The sequence below is a fragment of the Rhinolophus sinicus genome, linkage group LG05 (genome assembly GCF_036562045.2).
Source record: "Rhinolophus sinicus isolate RSC01 linkage group LG05, ASM3656204v1, whole genome shotgun sequence".
In the NCBI taxonomy this organism is placed as follows: domain Eukaryota; kingdom Metazoa; phylum Chordata; class Mammalia; order Chiroptera; family Rhinolophidae; genus Rhinolophus; species Rhinolophus sinicus.
In genome coordinates, this window is record NC_133755.1 from 14,967,604 (window position 1) to 14,995,113 (window position 27,510).

General features: G+C 45.8%; 1 protein-coding gene and 1 long non-coding RNA gene across 4 annotated transcripts in view; both read left to right on the top strand.

The window, feature by feature from the left end:
* Positions 1–27,510, top strand: part of KLHL29 (kelch like family member 29) — a 294,180-nt gene that overhangs the window by 224 nt on the left and 266,446 nt on the right. The gene's annotated exons all lie outside the window — the stretch shown is intronic.
* LOC141571512 (uncharacterized) lies at positions 6,085–10,173 on the top strand. The gene is made up of 3 exons (XR_012496271.1): positions 6,085–6,761; positions 6,911–7,056; positions 7,706–10,173. It is a non-coding gene; the product is annotated as an uncharacterized LOC141571512 (long non-coding RNA).

Below are 27,510 nucleotides of genomic sequence, written 5' to 3' on the forward strand. Positions count from 1 at the left end.
CTAGAGCGCCACGGATGCGGCTCTGGAGACCCAGAGTCCTGGCGGCAGCGCGGGCCGTGCCGGGCTTGGGAGCGGGGCCCGAGAACCCGGAACGCTGGGCTCGGCTCCCGCGGTGGCGGCGGCGCAGGAGCCTCCCGCGTCTGGACTCGCCAGGCTGCAGGAGCCCTTGCGCCTGCGCTGCTCCAGGGGGGGAAACGGGGGAAAAACTTCCTGCCCCCGGGTGTGTGGGCACAGGGGCGGCCCGGGACCAATGTCACGGTGGTCGGGGATGCTGGAAGCCAGTGTGACCCCGGGCCCCTGGCTGGGCCCGGCAGCGCGAGTCCCTCTCCAGGCCACCTCCCCTGAGCCGCCCAGGGCCCGGGCGGGGCCGGGGGCCAGGAAGACGCACCCGAGGGCTGGACCCGGGGGGCGGCCGCGCGCCCTGCCCTTTGGGGAGGTGCGCGCCTCTGTGCCGCAAGAAGCCGGGTTGGGGTTTCTGCCCCCTCCTGTCTTCAGACCCCGCAGGTGGGGACCGGGTCTCTTCACTCAATCTCAAGTAACTTTCGAGGTAGAGGAGCTTGAAAACCATCGGGAGGGGACCTGCACAGACCTTGTTGTGATTGTGACCCCCCCTTCCCTTAACACCTTATGGGTGCCACCGTGTTTGGGGACGCGGAAAGGCGAGCTTACGCGGATGGTGAAGAAGCAGAGATGTGGTGTCAGGTGGGGAGGGGTTGTTTATGTGTGGGATAGTGTGAACCAGAGATGTGTAATGAGGGAGTGTGGACGCGCGCCCCGACTACCGCGGGGGGAGCTGCGTGGCCGAGGGTTCACACCCGGGTCTCCCCGGCCTGGAGCGGGCCGGGAGCGGTAGGGTTATTTGCGGTCGCGCCGCGGGTGCGGGCTCCGGGCAGCGCTGATCCCGGCCCGGAGGGAGGAGCGCGCTCGCCCGGCGCCCGGAGTGCGGAGCCGAGAGCCGAGGTAGGTCCGAGGTAGCTTCCGGGGCAGGTCGGGTCTGCGCTGGCTGGGGAAGGCGGGGACGCGCTGCCTGCCTGCTACGAACCGTCACCGAGGAGAGGGGATGGAGGCAAAGCGCAAGTCTCGGATGCCTGAGTCGCCGGCTAATAAACCAGTTGTGGTTACTGGGCTCTGGAACCCAAGGCAGACGAGGTCAATTGGCCGGTCCTCCTGCGGGTCCCCAGGATGCTGATGGGTGAGGAGCCGCCGTCTCTGCCTTCCCTGGCGCTCAGCAAACGCTCTCCTCCCTCCCTACGGTGCTTGCGCCACGCCGCGCCCCAGGCGAATCGTGGACGCAGGTATTTATGTAGCATTAGGCGAGACCTCGACGCTGGAGGGACCACACCACTGAGGACTCCGAGCTGCTGGGGCCGCGAAACTTCCACTTCTCCCACTTCTCCAGCTCAGGGACATTCAGGCTCCACAGCTGCAGGCTCGTCTCTCGTCAGCTGAGCTACGCTAGCATTCGGACTCCTCTTGCGGTGACAGATTTGTCCTGGTTACAGCTGTCTTTACCCTAATTTCAGTCTCTTTAAAGTCATTTGTCTAGTCACTACAGAGTTCCTTCCCTTGCCCTGAGGTCTGATCTCTAACTCAGCGCTGGGAAGGCAGATTTAAGGAATTATTTCCGTTTAGGACGGATGACAGCAGATTTAATTAGCCCACCTCATTTCTGATGTTTAAAAAAATTATACTGGGGGATTGATTGTAGAGCTAACTTTTACACTCTCTTTTTTTTTTTTTTTTTCGGGGGACTGGGTAGTGGTGGAGTGGTGAACAATTGTACAGATTGTTTATCCTGACATTGGGCCAAAACGTCTGATAACATGCAGGTGAATACTTTACAGGCTGGTTGGTATGGATTTGAGTAAGTCACATACAGCCACGGAGCTGTATGCACTGATGAATATACTCTCCCACCTATACATTGTTCTGAGTGTACTTGATGTATCATCCTGCTATAAGTCAGAGAAACACTAGCCTATGTGCCCTTAAACTCTATGGATTTAATGGCATTTAAATTGGTTTATGAGCTGATACATTTAACCAATTTTAATAACTTTTCTGCACAAGCATCTAATAAACCATATTTGTCCGTGATTAAGAAAAGCATTTTCTTCTATGCAGTCTCTCCATTTCTGCACAGTTAACGGAAATTTATAGGTCTCCAACTTTCATTTGCAAGCAACAATCCAAACAAAATACCTAGAGTTGTACTGAAATAAAATATCCTATGGTAGCCATGGTAACAGATAGATTAAGGGTTATTAGTTTTTATCTGTATGTGATGGGAGAAAGGAACCTAGTGTTGTGTCTTTTTAATTATGTTTCTAATGAGTGGTGGTCATACTTCAAGTACTCAGTGTGGAAGATAAGCAAGACCGAGAATTCAGTTTTGTGAGAGGTTTATTGGAACAAGGACTAGTAGAGCCCGAGAATGACTTCTGCTAGCTCCTCATGTGCAGAAAGCAAATGGATAAAACCTTTCCTGTTTTTCAAGTAGATGAGAATTAAGTCAGTTCATTTAAGATTTAAAAAAAAAAAAAGAAGTATTTTACTTTTAAACTTTTAGTAAAGGAGCGTTTTAAATCCAGCTCCTGTTTTCTAGGGGTAAACATGTTAGAAGTGTGGATGTTGCTGTGGCTTGAGTGTTACAGTTGTTATCCACACCTGTCAATCTAAGTGAGGCGTATCATTAGTCTATTCAAATCTCGCCTATTTCAATATTCATGTATTTCCATGGTGATCCATTCCATCTTTGTTTACTTAGTCAACCTTATAAATCTTTGGCATCAATTTCAATTGTGCCATCTTTTTTTCTTTCATTTATTAATTGATTTGGCTGCAAATCATTCCCATTTAAAGCATTTCTTTTTTCCCCCTTCTAGTTCCCAAAAGTTTACACTATTCTCCGTTAAACACAGTTATAAAGGGGTTAAATTTTTTAATAGACTAAAATAACACCACTGGTGCTAATGTAATTTTTTAGCATCTCATTTGATATGTGTGTGTGCATGGGTATTTTGTTTTTCTTCCTGAAGGTTTATGGTAAATCTGTCTCGCTTTATGGCCTGGAGATGTCAATCTAATCCAGCAGAATTGACTAAAGGTTTTTCTTCCTTCCTTTCCTCCTCCCTTCTTTCCTTCCTTCCGTCTTTCTTTCCTTCCTTCTTTTTTCCCCCTACCCCATTATGATTGAAGGATTCTTTGTTTTCGGTTATATCTGGCTCAAACAGACTTTGGGACTTTGTGTATTGGAATGGGGTCTGTTCTTCTAGGATCTTTTCTCTTCCAGTAGGATCCAAAGCATCAGAGGGTTTTTCAAATGTAGTATACATTTAGTCACAGCAGATAGTATTCCTAGGATCATAGTAACTTGTAAATTCACTGAACAGGCAGTTTTGCTGAAAGTGAGTGATGATTTTGCTCACCCAGTTTCAACTTTGCTTTCTAATGATGCAGGCCCATGCTAATCATACTCTATATACTTCAGAAATATCAAGGCAAGCATTAGCACGCTAGTGACTTATTAGGATCAGGCGAAGTAATTAGAACACTTAAGTTCAAAGTCAGATAGCGAAATGGAATTATTACCAACCTTGTGATTTTATAATCAGTCAACTAAGTGCCTTCTTGGGGGTAGGAGGAGGAAGAAACACTGCAAATAAGAAAATCCAGCCATTGGTTTTGGAGGCTGTGGATAAACCAACGCAGAAACCACGTGGGACGTCTAGAGAACAAGAAATCTCTTTGCAGACAGAAAAGTCACATGTAGACCCAAATGTTTAGAGACTGGAAGAATATTTGTAGGTTGTGCAGAAGATGTCATTTGTTATTATGCAGGAAATCGGGGGTCATTTCCTAATAAGCTAAAAAAAAAAAAAAAGAAAAGAACAACCCGGTAACATAATCTCTGGCAAGTACTTTTCACTTGAAGAAATTTTACCCTAGAAATGGTCTTAATAATTTTGGTTAAGAAGGAAAAGTGTGTCAGAATTCTTTATCTGCTCGTTGGAGCAAAAATGCTGAGATTAGGGAGCACTTTGAAAGCAAGCTCTGTGGTTCTGCCTACGACAGCTACAAGCTTACTTTCCCAAAGTCCTAGGTCACAGAGGTAGTCTGTCCCTTCTCCAAGGAAATTACTTAAAAACAGGGAAATTGAAGCTGCAAATTAAGATGAAGCAAGCTGGTCACTGGAAGTAGTAACACTGCTGTTTATGAAATGAACTTGATTATCTTGCGGCATTTCCACTTTTAGGGGGACAAGGGGAAGGTTTCTTATTTCCCATGAGAGAGCATATCTGCATGAAATTCAAATGGTCCAGAGACTTTGACTCTGCAGGAGCCAATGATGATTCAGAAGCTAGAACAGGAACAGTCCAGGATTTTTATGATAGGGGATCGGGTTTGAGCCAAAAAGTCAGCTCCCCAAGCATGTAAAGGCTGCCATTGGCCCCGTAAGTGTCAATTTTTATAATTATTTTATAGTTGAAATGTTTAAATCATTGAGTATTTTAAGGATATACACACACACGCACACATACATATATATAATATACAAATATATATTTGTATATAATACAAAATAATAAAAAAAGTGGCAGAATACATATTCTGCCACTTTTATTTCCATGTTTAAATTGCGGTTTAAAAAAAAACCACGTAACAGACTTTACCATCTTGATCACGTTTACGTGTTCAGTTCAATAGTGTTAGTATCCACTGCTGTGCAGTGGGTCTCCAGAACTTTTCATCACGCGAAACGGAACCTTTCTGCTCATTAAAAATCACCTACCCATCTCCCCCTCCCTCAACCCCTGGCAACCACCATTCTACTTTCTGTTTCTGTGAATTTGATGACTTTAGATACCTCACAAAAGTAGAACCTTACAGGACATGTCTGTGGACATGGGTGTGCAAATGTCTCTTTGAGGTCCTGCTTCCACTTCTTTTGGATAAATACCCAGAAGTGGGATTGCTATAGTTTAACACTTTTCACACTAATGGGTTACATTGATGTCCTGTTTAAGAGATTTGGTGAAAATGCAGTCAACAGAACATAATCAGATAAAGAATGCAATAGGTGTGACTGACATTTGTTCTTCTTTTTCTGTGTGTACGTTTCCTTGCAAGTCTGAGCAATCTCTTACGTGTTGAGTCTAGGGCTTGCCTGCATTGCTGTGCTATTGCTGAGTGTGTAAAGGCATGGGCTTAGTGTCAAAGCTGAAGTCCAGTCTCTGGTGCCTGCTGCTCTGTGACCTTGGAAAGATCCTTAATCTTGGGAAGCTTCAGGTTTCTTTCATGAAAATGGAGGGAATCATTGTGGCTGAGAAAACCCTGGTCAAACCTGCATCAGAGTGCCTGGCCTAGAGCAGTGCTCTAGAAAGGAGAGCGTGGGTAAAGAAGTAGTGATTGAAGAGGCAGCTGCAATCCTGGAGATCTCAGAAACCATAGATACCTATCCTGTTCAAGTTCATCGTAAACAATTTCAGGGGATGCCAGAGTGGGAGTATATGTATTGTGCTTTGTGAGTCTCATTATCATTACTTATTCTGAAGAGCGTAAGAGATTGCATCACAATTGCAATAGTTAAAAATATCCTCGAATGGATTTGATATATGAACTTTTAATTCCATTTTTGGTATCATAAGTTTAGAGTTGATGTGGATTTTAGAGGTCAGCTAATTCACCTATTATTCAGTCACCGTACAGATATGTAGCCCCAATAATATAATAATAATAATTAATAATATTAATATAATAATAGCTTCCAGTTATGGCTGCCCACTCTATTTTAGTACTTTCCATGTATTATCTCTAGTCTTCATATCAACACTGCAAGGTAGGAATACTCCAAATTTTACAAATGAAGATGAGACTCAGAAAGGTAATCAACTGGCCCAAAGCCACAAATCTAGCCGCGTTGTACAATAGTTGTGCTTGGACCCAGATCCATCAGCTACCAGTCTGTCTGCCTCGTCTTTCCTTTTCCATAGGTAGTGTGTGTGTGTGTGTATTTCTGATACTTCAAACTGGATCTCAGTGCATTGGCACCACTTCACGTTGCCTGTTATATGCCAGGTACTGTGTTGTCTGGGCTAATTAAATAAATAAAATAATTCTCTTATAGGGAAAGAACATGAGCTTAAATGAGAATGTTTACCAACTCTGACCAACATTCATCGTCCTTTTGGATTTGCCCACCTACTTCCATTTACTCTGGTTTCTGGAATGCTAATGAGAAAAACTTTTAGATGCTTGAATGGCATCTGTTCTATATTGAGCCAGCATAGAAATAAATAGCAAATCAAAGAGCAGACACAATGTAAGATTAAGGATATATCATGGACCAGTAAAGACGGATCTGGGCTTGTTCACTCTCGAAACTCCAATGCTTAGTATAGTGCCTGGCACAAATCTCTTTAGTAAAAATGTTTGCCTGGATAAATTTATGTCCAGAGACGGTATCAGGTAATAGACATCAAAGCCTACATTTTGGGTAGTTTTTACTCCGTGGCTATGTAGTTATCTGTCCGTGGTTTTTCACTGTGTGGAATTTTAGATGCTATATTTGGCCATATATCTATTAAATATGCGTGTTGATGAATTCTAAGTAATCTAAATGGAATCTTCTAGGATTTATGACTTGAGACTTTGAAGACTAATTTTCTTGTAGCTTCTTCGTTCCATTGAAGACTTGAATCTATCTGGCACTTTTGAGAGTTGACACAAAGCCCATTCTTCATATCACACTTATTGGCAAGGTATTGTCCCCACTCAGATTTTTAAATTTGTGGTATTTCTCAAAAGGCATTGTTTTAAAGAAGCATGAAACCCCTAGTAATCACATAGACCACCACAAAAGGGCAGTAACACTGCGTTTTCCAACTTCAGTCTTATTTTTATTTTTTAGATTAATCTGTGTGTTTGTCTATTGGAAATGGGTAGAGGGCATGAATCAAGCCTGGAGCAGACCTCACAAAGACGTGTTTGCTCCCTCTTTCAGCTCTTCCAACCCTCGTTCAGCCAAGTAGTGGCTTCCTCAGGCTGAGATTCACGGTGAGAAAGGCATGGTTACAAACCTGTAACGCAGTGATGGCACAGGAGATGCTGGGCAAGGGTTAGACTGCAGAGGGCTGGCTGTCCCTGGGTTGGAACCGGCTGCTCCTGTGTTTCTGCTTGTCCAGCTCCACTGCCTCCCCCTTCCTTTCTCCCGGGGTTGTTTCTACCCTAAGGGTAAAATCAGGCCTGAGGCTTCCTTTTTCGTAAGGCATCCCCACAAAGCTCTCAGAAGCAGCAGGGTGGGGTGGGGGCTGGTGAGGGAAGAGCAGACAAGAGGACTCTGTCGTGTGAAAAGCCAAAGCCAGCGCAGTTGAGTGGCTCGACCTGCTCAGAATGATTGCTATTTCAGGTGGGCTGTGAAGAGGGTTACATGCTCTGCATTTATGTGTATTCTTGGGAGTCTCCCTGATGCTGAGAGAGTTTCAGGGTCTGAGCTCAGGAACCTCACGTCCACATTCATCTTGAGGCCCTTTTGTTGCAATTATGCACTGTTCTGACCTCTTGAGATAGGAGTAGGTTATTTTGCCATTGAATTAGCATGTTTGTTTGGGTTAGGTTACTTTGCCGTTGAATTTGCTTATTAGGTGCATGTGAAGGAACATAAGATGATCGTGCTCTAATTCTGGCTTCCCTAACCAAAATCCAGGGCCGTGGAATGGGGAAGTATATGTGTGTGCCGCATTTGGAAGCTGGGTTGGTGAGACCTGGAGGCAGCATGCATCGTGTGTGTCTGTCTAGCCGATCGTGCTAGAGAAGAGCCTGCTGTAAGGGGAGTGCTGTCATCTATTCGGCTCATGCTGTTCCAACCAGCTTTAATAATCAAAACTTGAATAATATTCAAACTGTGAAAGGAACATATTTCTTGCTGAAGCCTCGGTGTGCCGAGTAGAAGCGCCAAAGCTTCTCAATCTACCGATCTATGGCAACACATTCCCAAAAAAGGGAACACCTGGATGGCTTCATGCGACGTGGGGAAACTGCCTTTCTCCACAATCAAATGACATGAAGATTTAAAATTTCCTCCTTTGCCCCCAGAAGAGAAAAATGATATTCATGGAAACCATGCTTCATGGAAGTCACCACCTCTCTTGTGAGCTAAGGAGACATTTCCTCCCCGGCCCCAGGTATCTGACAGGGTCTGCTCTGGCACCCAGAAGGAAAGGTCTGGCGGTTCAGGGGCCCACAGTGCTCTCTGGAGGAGAGGATGGGAGTCGTGGATTGGGGCCTGAGGGGAAGGTGGCAGGCAGTCCTCAAAAAGACTAAGAGGAAAGCAGCATGAGCTACTGCCCTGCTGGGATAAAGACATGCAAACCGTCATTCTGTGGCAAGGGCTCAGCCCTGCTTTTCTTGATGATAGTCCCTGCCTATCCCATGCTCTCTCCCCCCACTTCCCATGAAAAAGGCATTCCAGAGCCACCACCCTACTCAGGTTCCCACCTAGGAATTTAAAGCTTGTCTGTAGATTCTGCAGAAACTACAAATAGCCATCTTCCTAGGTGAGGACTCTCAGGGGAGGATGTGGGGGTGGGGTGCATGCTCACAAAACCATGATGTCCCAATTCCAGAACTGTCACTGTCAGCTGTTTTTATTCCAGGTATGCCTCTCAGGATGTCTGGTCTTCAGAAACAGTTTTTGATATCTGGACTAGACACCTGGGCCAGATATCGTCACCTTGGTCCTAGGAAAAGGGGGAGGCACTTGCCCGTCTGACGCTTTATTCCTGTGCTCTGCGTGACCAGTGGGCCACTGGGATAGGGGACATGAGATTGACATCTAGGGACTGAACCTGTGACAGTGGAGAAGGCAAGACTGGGTTCTCAGTCCTGCACAAAGTGGCAATGAAAGCTTATTTACTTTCAACTCAATAACAAACAAAGAGACTGATTTAAAAATGGGCAAAGATCTTGAACAGACATTTCTCCAAAGACAATATACCAGTGACCAGTAAGCACATGAAAAGATGCTCAAAACAACTAATCATTAGGAAAATTCCAATCACAACCACAATGAGATACCACTTTACACCGTTAGGATGACTATTATAAAACAAACAAACATAGGAAATAACAAGTGCTAGTGAGGATGTGGAGAAATTGGAACCCTTAGCTGCCCGTGAGAATGTAAAACCGTGTAAGCACTATAGAAAATGGTATAGCAGCTCCTCAAAAAATTAAACATAGAATTACCATATGATCCAGCAATCCTACTTCTGGGTATCTACCCAAAAGGAGTGAAAGCAAAGACTTGAGTATATATTTATGCACCCATGTCCATAGCAGCATTATTCACAATAGGAAAATGTGGAAGCAACCCAAGTGTTCCTCAATAGATTAATAAATGGATAAATAAAGGGTGGTATATACATATAATGGAATAGTATTCAGCCTTAAAAAGGAAGGAAATTCTGACAACTGCTACAACATGGATGAACATGAAAGACATTAAGTGAAATAAGCCAGTCACAAAATGACAAATACTGTATGATTCCATTTATATGAGGTACATAGAGTAGTTAAATTCATAGAGACAAAGTGGAACAGTGGCTGCCAGGGGCTGGGGGAGGGGCAATCAGGCGTTGTTGTTTAGTGGGTGCAGAGTTTTAGTCGGGATGATGAAAAGGTCCTCTAGGTGGATGGTAGTGATGGTTGCACAACAGTTTGAATGTACTTCGTGCTGCTGAACTGTACCCTTAAATGGTTAAAATGGTAAATTTTGTGTTACATATTTTTAGCACAATAAAATGAACCAGCCTTCTCAACATATTTCAAACTGGTTCTCCTGATAAATTCTTTGAACAATTTGCTTAGGGAAAAAAGAAGGCATTTACTTTAACAATTGAAAAATGCTTATTGAGCACGTGCTGTGTACCTAGCTCTGTGCTGGGCATCGTGTTTATTTTATTTGAGGTATAATCATTGAGGCAATACAATAAAATCCACAGATCTTAAGTGTTCACTGAGTTTGGATAATTGAATATACCTGCATAGCCACCATCCAAAACAAAATATAAAACATTTCCATCACCCCAGAAAGTTTCCTTGTGCCCCTCTACAAGCAACTCCCCTTCTCCCCAACCACTTTCTGATGTCAGTCACCGTAGATTAGCTTTGCCTGCTGTTGACTTTCGTATAAACAGAAACACATAGTGTGTACTCTTTTGTGCCCAGCTGGTTTCACTCAGCACACTGTGTCTGCCGTCTATCTATGTTGACACGTGTCCCAGTAATTCGTTCTTTATGGCTAAGTAGTATTCCGTGGCACGTTCCACAGTTTGTGTGTCCGTTCTCCTGTGGGTGGATCCTGGGTGGTGCTGTGTTGGGAGACAGACCTCAGCAAATGAGGGTGTTAGCCGGTCACCTCGGCATGTCCCAGCCAGGTGGGGTTGTCATGCAAGTTCTCCATGCTGAGGGTCATCCTGCTTCACTGGCAGCACACCCAGAGTTGAAAGTCTCCAGGTAATGGTGTTTGGGTGATTTACACTAAAAATATAATATCCAGTAGACTAAGTACAAGTGTTGCTGCTGAACAGATTTCTCCCCTGAAGGCACATCACACAGAAAGCGAAATCTCTATCCGGAGGATGCTGGGTGGTTTGAAAGGTCCGTGTCCTTGAGCTGTAAGGGCATCATGCCCTGCTTAGGCAGTCACCTGCAGAACTGACCAGATGCCTGCGGGGTACCCTCCCTTCCGGGCAGGGCTGAGGTGCTCAGTCTCCAGCTGGGTCCCTTTCCCCCTGGTTTGGAGCCTCAGGGCTGGCTGACATGTTCTTTCCGTAGCCATGTTAGCACCTTTAGTCTGAGACAGAAGCATGAGAGGTGGTCTCTCTTTGTGGTGATTCGCCCTCTGTTTTCACCCATTCTCTGGTGAGTCTATGATCAGTGTTACCCATTTCCAATTGGTGGCCAGCGTCTCATCTCATGAAGCAGGAAGCCCTTATGTTAAGAGCCATGACCTTCAATGCCAGGTAGATCTGGGCCCAACATCCTAACAGGGCCCTCTAGAAATGGTGAGCTCTTAGGCAAGTTACTTCCTTTCTCAGAACATAGCGACCTCCTATGACACTAATGCTAGCTTTGCTGCCCTATGCACTGCTTGCAGCAGGCCTGTAAGAGGTTGGAGGTGAGAGGGTAATTCCTTCCTTCAGGAACTCAGACAAAATTCATCTGTGTGGAAGCTGAATTCAGTTGCTCCCCCTATTTCCACATTCCCGGGCAGTGCCTCATCACATGACATAGACCATACAAGTGGGGAGTGCATGGGTGACAGCTTAAACTGTTGCTCCATAGTCGAGAACAGAGACACAGGAGGGCTTGACAGAGCAAGCTATGGGCACTGAGAAGCCCCACGGAGCAGGGAAAGTTTGGAGGACCCCAGGGGCAAGTGGATTTATGATTCAGCAGCTGCACTCTGTACCTCTTGTTCCCATGCCAAGTCCACCATCTCACAAGTTCTACTCTCCCTTGTGAGAAGTAAGCCTGGAAGACCCAGCTTGGGTTTGCACAATGGTTACTAAAGAACGTGTTGCTCCAAATTCGCCTCTGAGAGATGTTGGTGGCACAGTTGGGAGGTACAAGAGCCCTGTGACTGTGGTTGGCGCCCTCCACAGAGCCCACAGTGTTGATGAGCATGGGACGGGGAATGGTGTATGGACTCCATCTCAGCAAACCAGGGCCTGAGAAGTCATGCCTGCCTCCCCCTGGGCACAGGGAACTATGTCCCTGACTTGGCTGAAGAGCAAGAAGACAGTGTTGTTCTCAGGGGGGTGTCAGCTGCTCCAAGGAGCCACTCTGGCCAGGCTGGGGGCACCCTTGGTTCCCCTCTCCCCTCTTCCTTCTCCAGAAGGCTCTTGCGGCTCTCTGCCCAGTTCACAACATGCCTATCCTTTACAGGAGCCCCACCCATAAACATGGTCTGACGCAGGTTCTCCATGGAACCGCTTTGTAGAGTCCCCAGCTGACTGTGTGCTCCTGGGGGACTTGATTGCCTCACCTTTCTTTATTTTCCTTTGCTGATTTTCCTCTAAGGGCCTAGGCCAGTGCTGAGCACATGTCACAGTTAGAACAAATGAAGCCCCCAGAAGGGGAACGCCACCTAAGACTTGCCAGGCAGAGGCAGAGCTGGGACTGGAATCCCAAACCCTAAAGCGTGGGAACAGCCACGCGAGCAGTGCGAGGAGGGGCAGCAGTGAGGGATCTGGAATTCCTCAGAATTCGCTCCGTGGACCCGGTGCTGTAGCAAGCTGTTGTGGGTGGAAAAGTACAAACCCGGTGGTATTTTCTCTCTCTCTCTGGCTTATTGTCAGGTGGAAGGAGGCATGATTTCCTAAAATGTGTGACAAGATAAAGGATCCCTTCACCAGGATGCGAAATGACTGCATACAAATAGGAGCCACAAAAAGATGATCTTTGCTCTATTTCTGCTGCACAGCAGACACAGATCTTTCTGGGCCCCTAACCAATGTGCTTCGTCTTAAGCACATTGGGGTCTTTGGGCCTTGGGGTCTTTGGTGAAACCCCAGCCTGTATTTGACTCGCAGGCTTTGCCTATGCCCCCCAGTCCTTTCTTCCTCCCTCTCCTCCCCCCAGGTTCGTGTCTCCTCTTTGCCCAGCTATGAACTGCAGTCTGACTGGACTGGGGTTGGCACAAAGGGGGCATGAAAGCCAATCCTCGCCGTTTTCTGATCAGGAAACTATAAGGAAAAATACAAAACACTTGTTTGGGGATTGAGAACAAAATTTCTAAAGTGACTTTATCGTGAGTTTGGTTATTTGAGAGAATAGTTTTTAAGAAGGAAACTTAGTTATTTAAAAGAAATCAGTCCCTGATTTAATCATTCCCTGATTTCTTTTACACACGCACATACACACACGCCTGCGTGTGTGTGTATATACATGTGTATGTGCATGTGTGTGTGTGTGTGTGTGTGTGTATACCGTGTGTCCCCAAAAATAAGACCAAGTCTTATACTGTATTTCCCAGAAAATATGGACCAGGTCTTATATTAATTTTTGCTCCAAAAGATGCATTAAGGCATATTTTCAGGGGATGTCTTATTTTTTTCATGTACAACAATCTACATTTATTCAAATACAGTCATGTCATCTTCTGGAACATCGTCATAACGTACTAAATGTGTCCGTCTGGCTGACGATCTTAACTGGGACTTGTTTTCAGGGTAGGTCTTATTTTCGGGGAAACATGGTGTGTGTGTGTGTGTGTGTGTGTGTGTGTGTGTGTGTGTGTGTATGTGTGTGTGTATAATGGTATCAAGTATGTAAAAACAAAAAGAACATAGAAAAAAGACTGCAAATATGCCATGTTAGCAATGGTCATCTTTCTACCTTTAAATTCTCCAGATTTTAAAAAAATAATCATACTTTTTATAATGGGAAAAATAACTTGTTTAACAAGGGAAAGAAATTTAACTATAATAATAAGGTGAATTTTTGCCACCCGTAGTAAGTCTTTGTGCACCTGCCCACACAAAACCATGAAAAGGACAGGCCATCATGTGGAAGAAATTTTTAAATAGCCAGTTTTTAAGGAAGAGGAAGGAACAGAATAGTTCCATATAATCCCACATGAAAATATCCCTCACAATGAATCTCAGACTCACCTTAAATGAATCCCTGGTTCTGTCTCATCCTGGGGCTCCTTCAGGACTGAGATCTGGGGGCTTTCTTCTGAAAGGTAGCTAAGCTAAAGCAGGCGTCCAACCTTTAAAGCCTGCCTTGTTGAACGCAGTGCCAGCCTTCTCAAATAACTGTGCCCCCAAGTGGTCACTTGTACCTGTAAATTACATCCAGCAGAAAGGTTGCAATTAACCAGGTCCTGGACTGCAGGGTGACATTTTTTTTTTTTTTTTTCAGATCATCACCCAGAATCAATCACAAGTTGATGATGATGATGATGATAACAATACATGACATAAAGGAGTGAGAAAGGGAGGAAGAAATGCAAATTGTGTGTGTGTGTGTGTGTGTGTGTGTGTGTGTGTGTGTGTGTCCGTCCGCGCGTGCGTGCCTGGAGAGTAAAGACGGAAGAATTTTCTGAATGTTTACCTTCCCCATGCCCCTCGAGAAAGTGGAGGGGGGAGAGAGAGAGAGAGAGAGAGAGAGAGAGAGAGTCCAGTTGCAGAGTGCCCTGGCCAAAAGGGGTGAGGTTGGCTGTGAGCAGTGCCCTCTGAAGAATTCCGGAGACTTTGCTCTCGTTCTCAGGAGCGCTGGCTCCCCCATGCCTCTGACTGCCTGCTTCTCTGCAGCAATACTTCCATGATGGTCTCCTTGGCAGTCTGCCAGTGGCTGTAAGTGTATAGAGAATTGTGTTTTAATAGAAGGCTTTACCTCTGATACGGATTTAAAATGAGGAAGAAACTTTCTGTTCCTCAGCTACAGTGAAATGCATTTTGCTTCTTGTGAAATGCTGGTGATTACAAGCTCATCTTACATAATTTTATTATTTCCAATTGCTGCCTGTCAATCTCAGGTGATGGTTTCCTGAGAGCAGAAAAGTGGCACATTCTGAGTGATCATAAAAAAGAGAAAAAGTCACCCAGTCATTAGCAAATCATACAGAAGTTTAGAAAGGAGAATAATTGTCGTTGTGACGATGCTGTTGAAGATAATCAGAAATTGCATCGTTAAGTGAGACACGGGGAAGTGAATTCAGTTCCGTTTAATGGCCTTTCAGAAAATGTATTTTCACTTTAACAAAGGGTTGATGTTTGGAATTTTCTTTAAAAAAAAAAAAAATCTTTAAATCTAATGAAGGAATTCTCTTGAATAACCCGCCACATTCTCAGAAATCTCCAACACCCCCAGGGTGGTCCACTGTCAGGCCCACAAGAGGGCATTTTTTCATCAACTACTGTAAAAATGATTTGTTTCCTAAAGAGAAGCTGGGAGGCCTGGGGGAAGGAGAATGTTAATGAGAAGCAGGGGATGGAGAGCTGCTCACAATTGAGTTGTACGTATGTTTCCACTTAATACGTCCTGCCGGTGTGTGAGCCAGTGCTGCCGGCCAAGTATTCTGCTCACTGCGTTTACTCTGTTTTTAATGTCTTATTCCCAGAATGACTGGGCACCAAAGGAAACCTTTACAAGAATTTTCTCCAGATACAAGATAGCATGGGCTAGTGTGTACCTAGTGTATCGTGTATATAGCTAGAATTCATTCCTAGAACTGGTATCACCCATCAGTGACTTCGGTACTAAATTTGATTTTCTAATATTTTAAGACTCTGGACAATATCCTCCCATTCAAAGAGCCCTCCCTCTACCTTCTCCAGCTCCAAGTTCCTTCCTTTGTTTATTTAACAAATATTCATTGAGCACCTACAACTATGCGTCCACACTGAGCCAGGCTAAAACACTGTCCTCATGCAATACACATTCTCCATAGGAATACTTAGCATAAAAAAGAAAACAAGTAAATATTGGAGTATTATCTAGATAACTCTAACTGCTATGTGGGAAAAGGGAAGGGGTAGCTATTTTGGATTGGGTAGTGAGGAATACTTCTCTGTAACGAGTAACAAATAATATTCTAGTTTTGTTCATTTGGCACTAATACTATTTGGATTACAAACATAATAAATACCTTAAATTCCCTTTTTTCTTAAAAAACGTTGCTATGTTTATTATCTTGATGGGCCATGAAACATGATGAAAACGGGGGAAGCAACATGGCATTGCCCGTTATTCGTTTGTTAAATAACATTTTAAAATTACCAACTACTCTTCACTCCATCATTTCAAAAAACAACGAATGTTTGAACACCAAAGAGTAGAGAGGGAAGAATATAACCGCAGAATATAGGACAGTTGAATACATACAGTGTTTTGGAGAATTCACTACTTATTCTTGGATTTTCTCCTTTTCCATGGACTTTGAGAACTTCCTCACAGACTGTCCTGTTCATGATAATCATCTACCCTTTCCCCAACGATGAGGACCGAGATACGGAAGGTACAGTAATGGCAACTCTATTGGCATCAGTTCCAGAAGCCAACCCAGCTCACAGGCAGACATATAAGATGCAAGAGCAGAAGGTGACATACTCCCCACCCTAGAGGTTCTAGGAAACTTGCAGGGGAGTCCAGCCCAAGAGCTACGATGCCCTTAGAGATCCCTGTGACATTTTCTGAAGCCAGGAGTCAAAGCTCTACTTTGAATACATGGTTTGGAAGGTCAGAGCAGTTTGGGCTGGGCAAATCAAGGTGGGCTTCATGGGGGAGATGAGCCTTCAACTTGGCCTTAAAGGAGAGACAGGTATAAGAGGGTCATGGAGTATAAGGGGTTGCATGTTCATATTTTTTTAAGTTAATGTGGAAAATTTTTTCATCATAAAAGCAATACCCATTGTGGAATACGTTCAGGAAGAATGAAGTAATAATCTCTAAAAACCTATTATCTAGAGGTGGCTATTATTAATATTTTACCATATTTTCTTCTAGGCTTCCTTTTGGTTTGGATTTTTACAATAGTCAGGGCTACGTTGGCTATGAAATTTTGCATCTCGCTTTTTTACTTCGGAAAGTATTCCCATGTCATTAAAAATGATTTTTAAACATCACTTCTTAATGCCTGTCACCCATCATGCCTGCAGTCTGCTTTGCTCAGCCATTCCCATCAGGCATCTTTGCTTTTTCTTTCTACTATAACATTCTGGCTGGTATTCTTGTGTAGTATTTTGGTTTATAATTTTGGTGTCAGAGAGATCTGACAAGGCCCAGCTCTGAGGATAACATCAGGCTGATTACGGTCTCCATCCAAGCCTCTGTCTTTTACATGCCACGTGGACATAATAGTACCAGCCTGTGGGGTGGTTGTGAGAGTTGCATGACAGAGTGATTTGGATAGACTTCTAGAAACAGAATTACCAAGGTTTGATTTTTTAAAAATTATATTACTTTCCAATTATAAGAGTAATGTTCTTTATAGAGAATTTTAACGGAAAGAAAAACCATGCCTAATTTTACCACTAAGAGATAAAAACAATTAACGTTTTAGAATCTATTATTTGTCACTTTTAGCAGAATTGGGGTCATACTATATCTATGTCATTTTTATCTCCTGCTTTTTTCCCCTCTTAACCTTGTACTTATTTTCCATTGTTATGCATGCAGAAACATGCTCTTAAAAGGCTGTATTTCATTATATTCCGTTATATTAATGTGCCATACCTTACTTAACCAACTTCCTATTGTTAAATATTTAGATAATTCAGTGATTTGCTGTTATAAATAATCTTGCAATCAGATATTGTCGAGCATAAATATCTGCAGACAATTTGGATTATTTCCTTAGGATTAATTCCTAGAACTGGTATTACCAAATCAGAGGTAGGAACATACTGAAAACTGTCTCGCCACATTGCCCCCAGAAAGCCTGTGCTATTTCCCTTCCCATAAATAGCACGTCAACTCCCATTTTACCGTACTCTTACCTATTATAATTTTTAAAAATATCTCTGTCTGTTGGATAGGTGAGTAATGGTATCTCGTGGTCTCAATTTGCACTTCCTTGATTACCAGTGGGCTGGAGCATTTGTTTCTGTGTGTATTGACATTCTTGTTCTTTGCCTGTTCTTCTATTTATATTTATCTTTTTCTTATTGATTTGTAAGAGCTCTTTATGCATAAGAAGATATTAACCTTTTGGTATAACGTTAGGAATATTTTTCCCAGTTTGTCATTTGTCTTTTAAATTCATTTATGGTTTCTTGGTTGTATAGAAGCCTTTAATTTGCTTGTCATCCTATTTATCAGCTTTTTTCACTTTGATGTTTCCTCTTGTTTTTATGCTGAGAAAAATCCGTCCCTGTCCTGGCTCTCACTGTCTATGGATTTACATTTTCTTCTGCTTGTTTGATTTCATTTTACAAATTCAGCTTTCTCTCCAGTTCTAAGTTATCTCGTTTTGTTATGAGATATAAGATACGAATTTAACTTTTTTTTTCTTAATAGTTAAGTAATTCTTCTGGTTGTTTATTGAAACATCTTTCTTTTCCCCCAATTTGAAATGCTCCTTCTCTCATACACTAACGTCTTGTACAAGCGAGGGCGTGTTTTCTATCGGACTTAGTGCTATGCCACATTGTTATCATTATAGGAGCATGTGTATTGTTTTAGAATCTGCAACTACAGGTCATCTTCATTATTATTATTTTCCAAAATAGTTTAGTTACTATCTCTGACACATCTAATAGCCGGATGCACTTCGGAATCATTTTGCCAAGCTAAAAACATCTTTTCTTGACGTTGTTACATGATAGTCATACGAATTAGGTGATGTTTATAAATTGATTTATAAAGAATTGACCTCCCAACCATAATATTCAGTCTTCTCGTTCAGGAACATGCTATTCCGTTTATTCTCTCTCTCTCTCTCTCTCTCTCTCTCTCTCTCTCTCTCGCTCTCGCTCTCTCTTTGCTTATTTAAGTTTACTTTCATATCTCTCTGTAAACATTTGTGGTTTTCTTCATATGAGCTCTGCACTGTTCTTAGAGATTTCATGCCTACGTGCCGCATATAGACAGAGTGAGATTTCTGTCCAATTGTATTTTCTAATGAGTTATTACTGACAAAGAAGAAATCTGTTTATTGTCTATGTATTTATTATGTACCTTGCCAGGTTATTGAATTTTGTTATGAATGCAATTTTTCAAGGCTTTTAAAACATGCTGATTATTTTACCAAAAGATTGTATATACAACCAGTAGTGTCTGGGAGAGCTTATATTATCATTCTTAAGAATCTTCGTTAATTTGGAGGAAAATAGCATTGTAGCCTACATTCCATTTCAAAGAATGTTTTCTCTGATGCTACGCCTGAGTCCTGGTGCACATAACTTATTGGGAGCATACAATCTCAGTATGCAATACCGGTGTGCAGGCCTCTCCTGAAGCAATAGATAGCTAGGTGGCCTTGCTGTGCTGAAGGGTGCCTTTCTGACATAGGAATTAGAGGTGCATAGCCCTACGTTGCGGGAAGGGCTACTCATGAAGGAAAAAAGGAGGCACAAGCTCTGGACATATGTCCCACCTGTTAGGGTTCAGCCTGCTAGTTACTGACATTAGCTTTAATTTTACCCAGACGTACACTTACAGCCAGACAAACTCGACTGTGAAGAAACAGTCAGCAACCACTTGCCCCATTGTTGAGCCCTGAAGGACATTCAAGACGTCCATTCACAGCACCAAGATAAGCCCTCAAAGTGAGCAAAATAGAAGAGAAAGGCCGACCAGAAATATAACTGCGATCTCCAGGCACTTTGTTCTTAGCAGCTTACTGAGCTCACGTCACATCGCCCGCTTCTCCAAATTAAGGAGAAGTTATGTCAGTTACGGGAAGGGAAGGCTTTCTCCTACCCCAATTCTCCCTAGCATATGGCGCGGGGTGGGAGTGGAATCTCCCCACAGCCCCACACAGAAGGCTGGTGAATGTACCGATGGTGTGCGTTGCTTCCGTTAGACAACTCCACTTTTACTCTTCGATTTTTATGCCAGTTGGGGAAGGTTGTTTTTCTCCCACTTGAAAATCTTTCTCAAAAGGAACACGTTGCCATCAGCAAGTCCTCTATGTTGTAACTATCTCCTGGGAAGTCAGCCTCTAAGGCAAGGCATCATCCGCTCAGTAAAACCCAAACCCATTATTCGTGGTTCAACAAATATCTGAGTACCTTCCGTGTGCCAGGCATTGTCCTTGGCAATGGAACATGACGATGAGCAACGACACGCCTTGTTCTTTCCCTCCATGAGCTTACAGTCTAGTGGAGGAGACAGAGCTTGTCAGTTCAGACAACAGGCATACTGCACTGTGAAAGGGAGCCGGGTCTCAACTCAGCTTGGATTCCAGAAGTAGGAATGACGGGTCTGGGGTATAAAGGAATGGCTGACCTCAGGATTTAAAGGAAAGTTGTGCTGGGGAGGGGATCATGCATTGCAGGCAGAGAGATAGATGTACTGTGGCCCTAATATGGTGCCTTCAAGGAAAGGCGAAAAGGCCAGAGAGGCTAGAGCTGAGAAAGCAAGGGGGAGTGTGATCCAGGAGAGGGGAGAGTTAGGCAGGGAGGGACCATGCGGGGTCTTATTGGCCACGTATAGAATATCGCTCCATTTTTATTGCAAGGTCACTGACTGACTGCTGCTTTTTAAGCAAGGGAATGGAATATTTGAAGAGATTGTGCTGGCTGCCATGTGAGAACCTACTGAAGAATACTAAGGAATAACATGGGGTACAGTGAGGGGATGATTGCCAAGTCCAGGCAAGAGTTGATGGCAGCAGCTGGGACTGAGGTGATGGTGCAGATGGAAAGAAGTAAATGAGTTTGAGACACGTAAAAGGCAGAGTTGGCAGGCCTCGGTGGTAGGTTGGAGGAGGGGAAGTACAGGAGAGGGATGTCTCAAGGGTGATACCTAGACTTCTGGTCTGAGGAACTGGATGGATGAGGTGCCACTGATGGTGTTGGGAACACGGGGAGCAGTCACGTGTGTTGGAGTTTTGTTTAGGACCAGGTGTAAGGGCTCCTGAAACGTGGTGGTGGCGGCAGGTGTATGTTAGGTGTGTGTGTCTGGCTCTCAGAGAACAGATCAGGGCCAGAGGCATACATTTTGAGGGATCATCCAAATTAGGTTCAGAAAGAAGAGTCTTTGCGGTAGGGAATGAGCTGGTAGGCCAGCCAGCCCGCCACACTCCTTTTGGGCCCTCTCGCTGATTCTCGCAACAACCACGCTGTGGCTTCCAGAGGCAGTGCTTTCCCAGGTATGGAGGAGACTTCCTGTGGATCCTCTGCCATGTGCTGCCTGAGTCTACACTGGAGGTTAAAAGGGGCATAAACAGAGAGAAACCACACATCTCAACCATCCAGGCTGTAGACTCTTGCTTGCCTTCCAGGCTTATAGGTCCCACCCTTCAGGGTGAGTCTCTGAGTAACAAGATGGAGCCAGGGTCTCTCCTACCCCCTCCTGCCTCTCTCCTGAGCCTTCCCTTCCTCGCCGCAGCCCCTCATTTCTGAATGATGAGCCAGTCATTTTGTTACATGAGCCAAAAAGAACATGATTTGCTTCAATTCAAGATCATTTTATAACCATACATTCAATAAATATTTATTAAACACCTGCTACATGCCAGGCACAGTAGCGTGGATAATAATGGTGACAAAAACATGGTCATACCCCACCCAAGGCACTTCTTTTCTAGGGGAGGAGACAAAGATGAAAGAGATGGGGTTTTCACGTTGATGTGACAAATGCTGTAATAGAAAGATGTTTAAAATTTCATATGCGGTCAGGCAAGGGAGGGACGTATTCAGTGAAGTCAGGGAAGGACTAGGGTGATTGGAATACATGACAAGTAGGAAAGGGCAGGGGTGGGGCAGTGAGGGTATTTGGGGCAGAAGAAACAAATAGGGAAGATGAGTTATTTGGGGAATGTGAAATGGTTTTCCATGACTGGGAAATGTCATATATGTGTTGGAAAGGTGTGTGTGTGTGTGTGTGTGTGTGTGTGTGTGTGTGTGACAGAGAGAGAGAGACAGAGAGAGACAGAGAGAGAGAGAGAGAGGGATGGATGGGCTTGGGTGATGGGGGTAGATACAGGGAGATGGAGTTGTGATGGCTAAGCTGCCGAGGTGGACAGCATCCAGATAGTGCAGGGCCTCGAGAAGAGAGTCGTGAGGTTGGCCAGATTTCCTTTTGTTGTGTGTGTCCGAAGAGTTTTCTCAGCCTCTTCCATTCCTGCTGTCAGGAGATGAAATGACACAAAAATATCCTTATTCTTCTTGCATTGGGAAATGAAAGCCTAGACTGAAATCTTAACAGGTACTGCTGGTTCTGCCTCCTTTGTTTCCCAGATGTGAAAATGGCAGCTCCCAACATCAGCAGTGCTGAGTGATTTGTCCTGGAGGTCTCCTTGAGGTCTTGGGGCAGAACTGAGAAACTTAAGTCTCTATCTGACTCACTCAGGCCCTGTGCATTGGCCCGATCTAATAATTAATAACCTCCTGGAGGTGCCAAAATTTAAGTCATGGATGGTTTATGACTCATGCTCTCATTGGAATGACCTTTAATTCCCTCTAAGGTGTGTCTTACTTCCAGGCCCTTAGGAAACATCATAGGGCTCTGACCTAAGGCAGCTGGGGCTGGGCTTCCTCCAGCACCTCTGAGCAGATCCAAGGGTGCTGCAGCATTGTGAAAGGGTAACCAGCTTTCACCTGGATCTGCTCAGAGCTTGTTAACAGTTGAGGAATTTCAGAGAAGGACTATAAACAAATCTATGTCATTGCTCTGAATTCAGGTGCCAAGCAATGTTTATGATTCTCATCAGCTCTTTATTGAATATTCAACCCAGTTGGTTGTAGGCATTGGGGGGGGAGGGGCAGAGGAAGGTGAGTAGAGGAGACAAGAAGCATGGTGGAGAAAAGACAGATGGGGTCGCATTGCCAGCCGATGGAATGCAGTGTTCAAAGCTTGACCAGTAGATATAAATGGTGCCTCATGGGTGAATCACCCTCCTGGGTTTAGGAGAGGCCGTAGGACCTGACCATCCTGTCTTGAGCGAAAGGAGGCCTGTGACCCCTATAGTTGGGGATGGTGCTATAACAGTCAGAGAGTGGACCAGAAGCATCCTGGAAGGTCTTCTGAGCACCTGGCCCTGGAGGGAAGAGTTTTAGAGGTTGTTTCAGAAAATAATTATCCTGCATTTGGTAGAGGGAGAAAGTGGTGGGTATCGGGCTGGACCATTGCATGGCACATGCCCAGGTCTTTTCTGCTCAGAGTCCAAGGCTGTCGTGCGGGGCGGCCTGTGGGGTCTCTGGTCCCGTTCCCCATACAAGAACGCAGGATATGGTGAGGCCAAAAAGGAACACCCATGGAGCCATAGGTAGGGGAGTCATACCACTACGGTCTCACTGGAGGCTGGGTTCACTGGACGTGCGACCTGCTGTTCGTTTTGTCTGCAACCCACCAACGACTCTCTTTCACTCTCCTCCACTCTCCTCGGCTCTCCTTCATAGCCGCAGCAGTTATATTAGTGGCTAATGGCTCAATGGCTACAGCTGACGGCCAATCAGCCACAGCTGATGGCCATCTACTACCTGAGCCAGCACCCCTCCACGTGAGGCCGAGAGCCTGTAAACTACTTTCTGGGGCTCTGCCCCCACACTCCACCCCTACAGGTTCTCGCCTCACAATCTACGCGACAAGCGTCTTCCACGAGGGTCCCTGTGCGAGGAGCCTGGGGGTGAATGCAATATCCTGGACATAGCCAGGCTCTCTGGGCACAGCCAGGGTTTCTCAGGGCACCACCAGTGCTTCTGGGCACGGCCAGACTTCCTGGACTTCTTAGGGTACCACCTGTCTTCCCGGACACAGCCAGGGTTTCTCAGGGCACCACCAGTGCTTCTGGGCACGGCCAGACTTCCTGGACTTCTTAGGGTACCACCTGTCTTCCCGGACACAGCCAGGGTTTCTCAGGGCACCACCAGTGCTTCTGGGCACGGCCAGACTTCCTGGACTTCTTAGGGTACCACCTGTCTTCCCGGACACAGCCAGGGTTTCTCAGGGCACTGCCACTCTCTCTGGGAACAGCCCGACTTCCTGGGCACAGCCAGGGTATCTTCAGGGCTCAGCCAAACTTCCTGGACTCAGCCAGGTCTCTCAGGGCACTGCCACTCTCTCTGGGAACAGCCCGACTTCCTGGGCACAGCCAGGGTATCTTCAGGGCTCAGCCAGACTTCCTGGACTCAGCCAGGGCTCTCAGGGCACTGCCACTCTCTCTGTGCCTCTCAGGGTACCCTGCTGGAACAACAGCGACTCACAATCAAGGTGCTTACATATTCTCAATGGTGGCCAGTCAAGACACAAAAGCAAATATCCCCCAGTTCCACTAACAACAGTTCCCAAACAAACAGTCAAGCGGTCCATTAAATTAGGGATGGAAGGCAATTCCCCATAGTCCATAGTCATTCACCAGGGCTGTCCTGGGGGTGAGGGATGACCTTGACCTCACCCTTATCTCCCACGGAGGACTCAGCAAGCGTTACCTCCTGGGACTATAAGTCCTGCATCCGGGCTGCCTGAGCAGGTACTTCCCCGGCCCACAGGGCTGCAACGACCTTCGCTTTCTCCGGCCTGTGCTGGTTGGGGAACCGTCCACATCTTTCCACCTCTCCATAGGGCTCCATCTCTCCAGCAGCTGCATGGCTTTTCCTGTGCTAGTGGGAGAACCGTCCACGTCCTCCCACCCCTCCACGGGGGTCCAGCTCTCCGGCAGCTGCTCCTCCTGGTCTTCCTGAGACTGAGTGTTCATACGCACAAACTGCTCCACCACTCTTCGGAGAGCTTTGGCTGGCACCATACCCTGCTCGCTGCGCCATTTGTCATGCGGGAGACCCTGCTCGCTGCGCCATTTGTCGTGCGGGAGACCCTGCTCGCTGCGCCATTTGTCGTGCGGGGCGGCCTGTGGGGTCTCTGGTCCCGCTCCCCATACAAGAACGCAGGATATGGTGAGGCCAAAAAGGAACACCCACGGAGCCATAGGTAGGGGAGTCATACCACTACGGTCTCACTGGAGGCTGGGTTCACTGGACGTGCGACCTGCTGTTCGTTTTGTCTGCAACCCACCGACGACTCTCTTTCACTCTCCTCCACTCTCCTCGGCTCTCCTTCGTAGCCGCAGCAGTTATATTAGTGGCTAATGGCTCAATGGCTACAGCTGACGGCCAATCAGCCACAGCTGATGGCCATCTACTACCCGAGCCAGCACCCCTCCACGTGAGGCCGAGAGCCTGTAAACTACTTTCTGGGGCTCTGCCCCCACAAAGGCAATGCTATAGAACGCCTCTCCCAGGTCTGATGAGGCTGACTGGTGTCCACCTGTTGTCCAAAGATGACTTGTCTCCTTCACAAGAAGCTCATAGCTCAAGTGCCCTTTCACAAATGGGCAAATGACAGGTGTTGGGCCTGTCGAGGGAGATAGCTATTTCAAGCTGGTTCAGGCATCCTTCCCCCTCTGCCTCTGACTGTTTGACTGTTTCCAAGTCACCTTTAATGTTGTAAACCACTGCTTGTCACTTTGCCAAATTCTTGTGCTCTTACTTAAGCGTGATTCACGCACTGGATGTTTTTGACATTTGAAGATTACTTGGTTCTTTGGGCAATTTTCTTGTTTGCCTTCAGAAAAATGCCTGCAGTTCTCTATTTCATTTGGGGAAAGGTGAGTCCAGGATGTATGTAATGAACTGGTTCAAGCAGGAGAGGCTGGGCCTGGTGACTTGGCAGGGTGTGGCTGAGCTATTAGGCTTTTGCTCCTAAACGCATCAAGGCAACTCACCTTTGTGTTAGGGGTCTCTTTGTAAGTAAAGATAATTCATCTTCAAAATCACATCAGCACTGAGTGGGTCCTGTGAGTCCATCTCCGCATGGAAGCCAACCATCGGACCAGCCCGTGGGTGGCGGGGGCACTTGGGTGGTAGCTGGTCTGCCCTTTCTGTCCCCAAAATGCCCGCATGCTGTGCGATCCTTTTCCTTTGTGGCAAAGGCCCAGTCACTCCAGACCCATGGACCCGGTTGTCACAATATTGTTCTTTCCACTCCACCGAGCCAGGACTGCCATTACTAGGGAGAGGTTAATTAAGATTTCATGTAATTATCCACTCATTTATTAAGATCCACCTCCTCCTCCCACCTCCCCCCAACCACCCTCACCCCAATGCGAACACTGAGTAACCCCACCTTGAAGAAAACCAGTGACCTAGTGGGAAGAACCCCAGAGTCGTTGCCACGTACTGCCTGTACCAAAAGGTTGTTAATCTTTTTCTGTTAGTTCCCTATTAAACTATCCACTGCTCTCCACCCAAACCTAGGGCTCCAGACTTGTCATTCAGGGCCCGCAGTTTGTCCCTAACCACCCTCCCTTCCTTTGTATGGTTTCCCTCTCTTTCCCATAGGTTTGAGGTGAGGATTGGGTGCCCTGCTGTGGGGTAAAATGGCATCAGGCAAAGAGATACTGAACTGAGGCAGTCTTTGGTAAGTAGCCAGGTCATTTCACTTGGCAAATGGTCTGAGAAGAGTCTGCTGCTCTCACAGACATCTGCAAATGCCATGCCGAGCCCCCAGCCCTCCAAGGTATGGTGTTCCTTGGATGGACTCCACTCCATTAAAGCACTGGGAAACAGGATTCTCACAGACAGGGTAAAGGATTATGGGTAATTTCATTTCAAAAGAAAGAGACTGGGGAGGGACTTAATTGTCATTGAAGGATGCTCCTAAGGAACACCGTTGAGTTGAGAGAGAGAGAGAGAGAGAGAGAGAGAGAGAGAGAGAGAGAGAGGACAAAGAGGGTCTCAAAGGAGTGAATGAAGTTTGCAGTTAGTCCCCAGCCTGGAGGGTGCATGGAGACTGGGTGGGCAGGCTGGGCGGCTCCAAAGGGCCACACAGGCAGATGGGCTTGATGAGAGGATGCTGTCAGAGAAAGCGATACCTCAGCCCTGCCTTTGAAAGAAAACTAAAAAGCACGGAATTAACAGAGACAGTAAGACCATAAGAATAAGATCTTGGGAGCAGGAGAGATCTCCAAGGTCCGGGGAAGCAGGGCTGCAGGAGGGTGAGAAAGGTGAGCAGAACTTTCAAAAGCAGACAAGGGGCAGGACGAGGATGGCAATATGAATAAAGGTGAGAAGTGGGAATATGCTAATTGTATCCTGCAGACTGAATGGAAACCATCTCAGCTCAAGCACAGAGTTCCTGGAGGGAGAACAGGAGGGGGAGATGGGGCTGGAAAGGTTAGTCCCTCTCTTTGCCCATGGGCGGTGGGGACCCATTGGTGATGCTTCAGCAGGGGAGTGACCCATTCTGGGGCTTCTTGTTCTGGTTTATGCCACCTTGAGGGTGGGGGAGCAGAAGAGTGCAGTCCCTAACTCCATTCTGCAAGTCCTTCCTGTGTGTCCCACACTGGTCTGCAACAAAAGGAGAAAAATACAGATCCTCTGTAGTGAGTTTTTCATAGAACTAAATGCATTCCATTTAAAGTGTTATCCTTTGTTCTAAAATTAAGTTCTATCAGTCAAGATTCTAAGTAGCAAGCAACAGAAAGCAATTCTGGCCAATTGAGGCAGAAAAGGAATTTAGTAAGAGAATATTAGGTGGCCCAGAGTCTCTAGGAGGACAGGGAACCGGGTTCAGAAGCCACACAACCAGGAATGACAACAAACTGTGCCCAGATCTGACCCAGAGAGGTCCCCCTGGTGCCCTGCTGGGTCAGACCTCCAGCTTGTACCACCAGCACCGCTAGCTCCAAACAATTGGGCCGCTGCGGCCCTGATTCTTTCTGCACCAGCCCTGCTTCTTTGCGTCACTGGCTTCTGATACAGGATGGGTTGCCGAGTCTCATTGGTGGCATAAGGGACGGAAGTGTGTTTGGCATTTTTAGCTTCTACAGTAGAAGGTGGA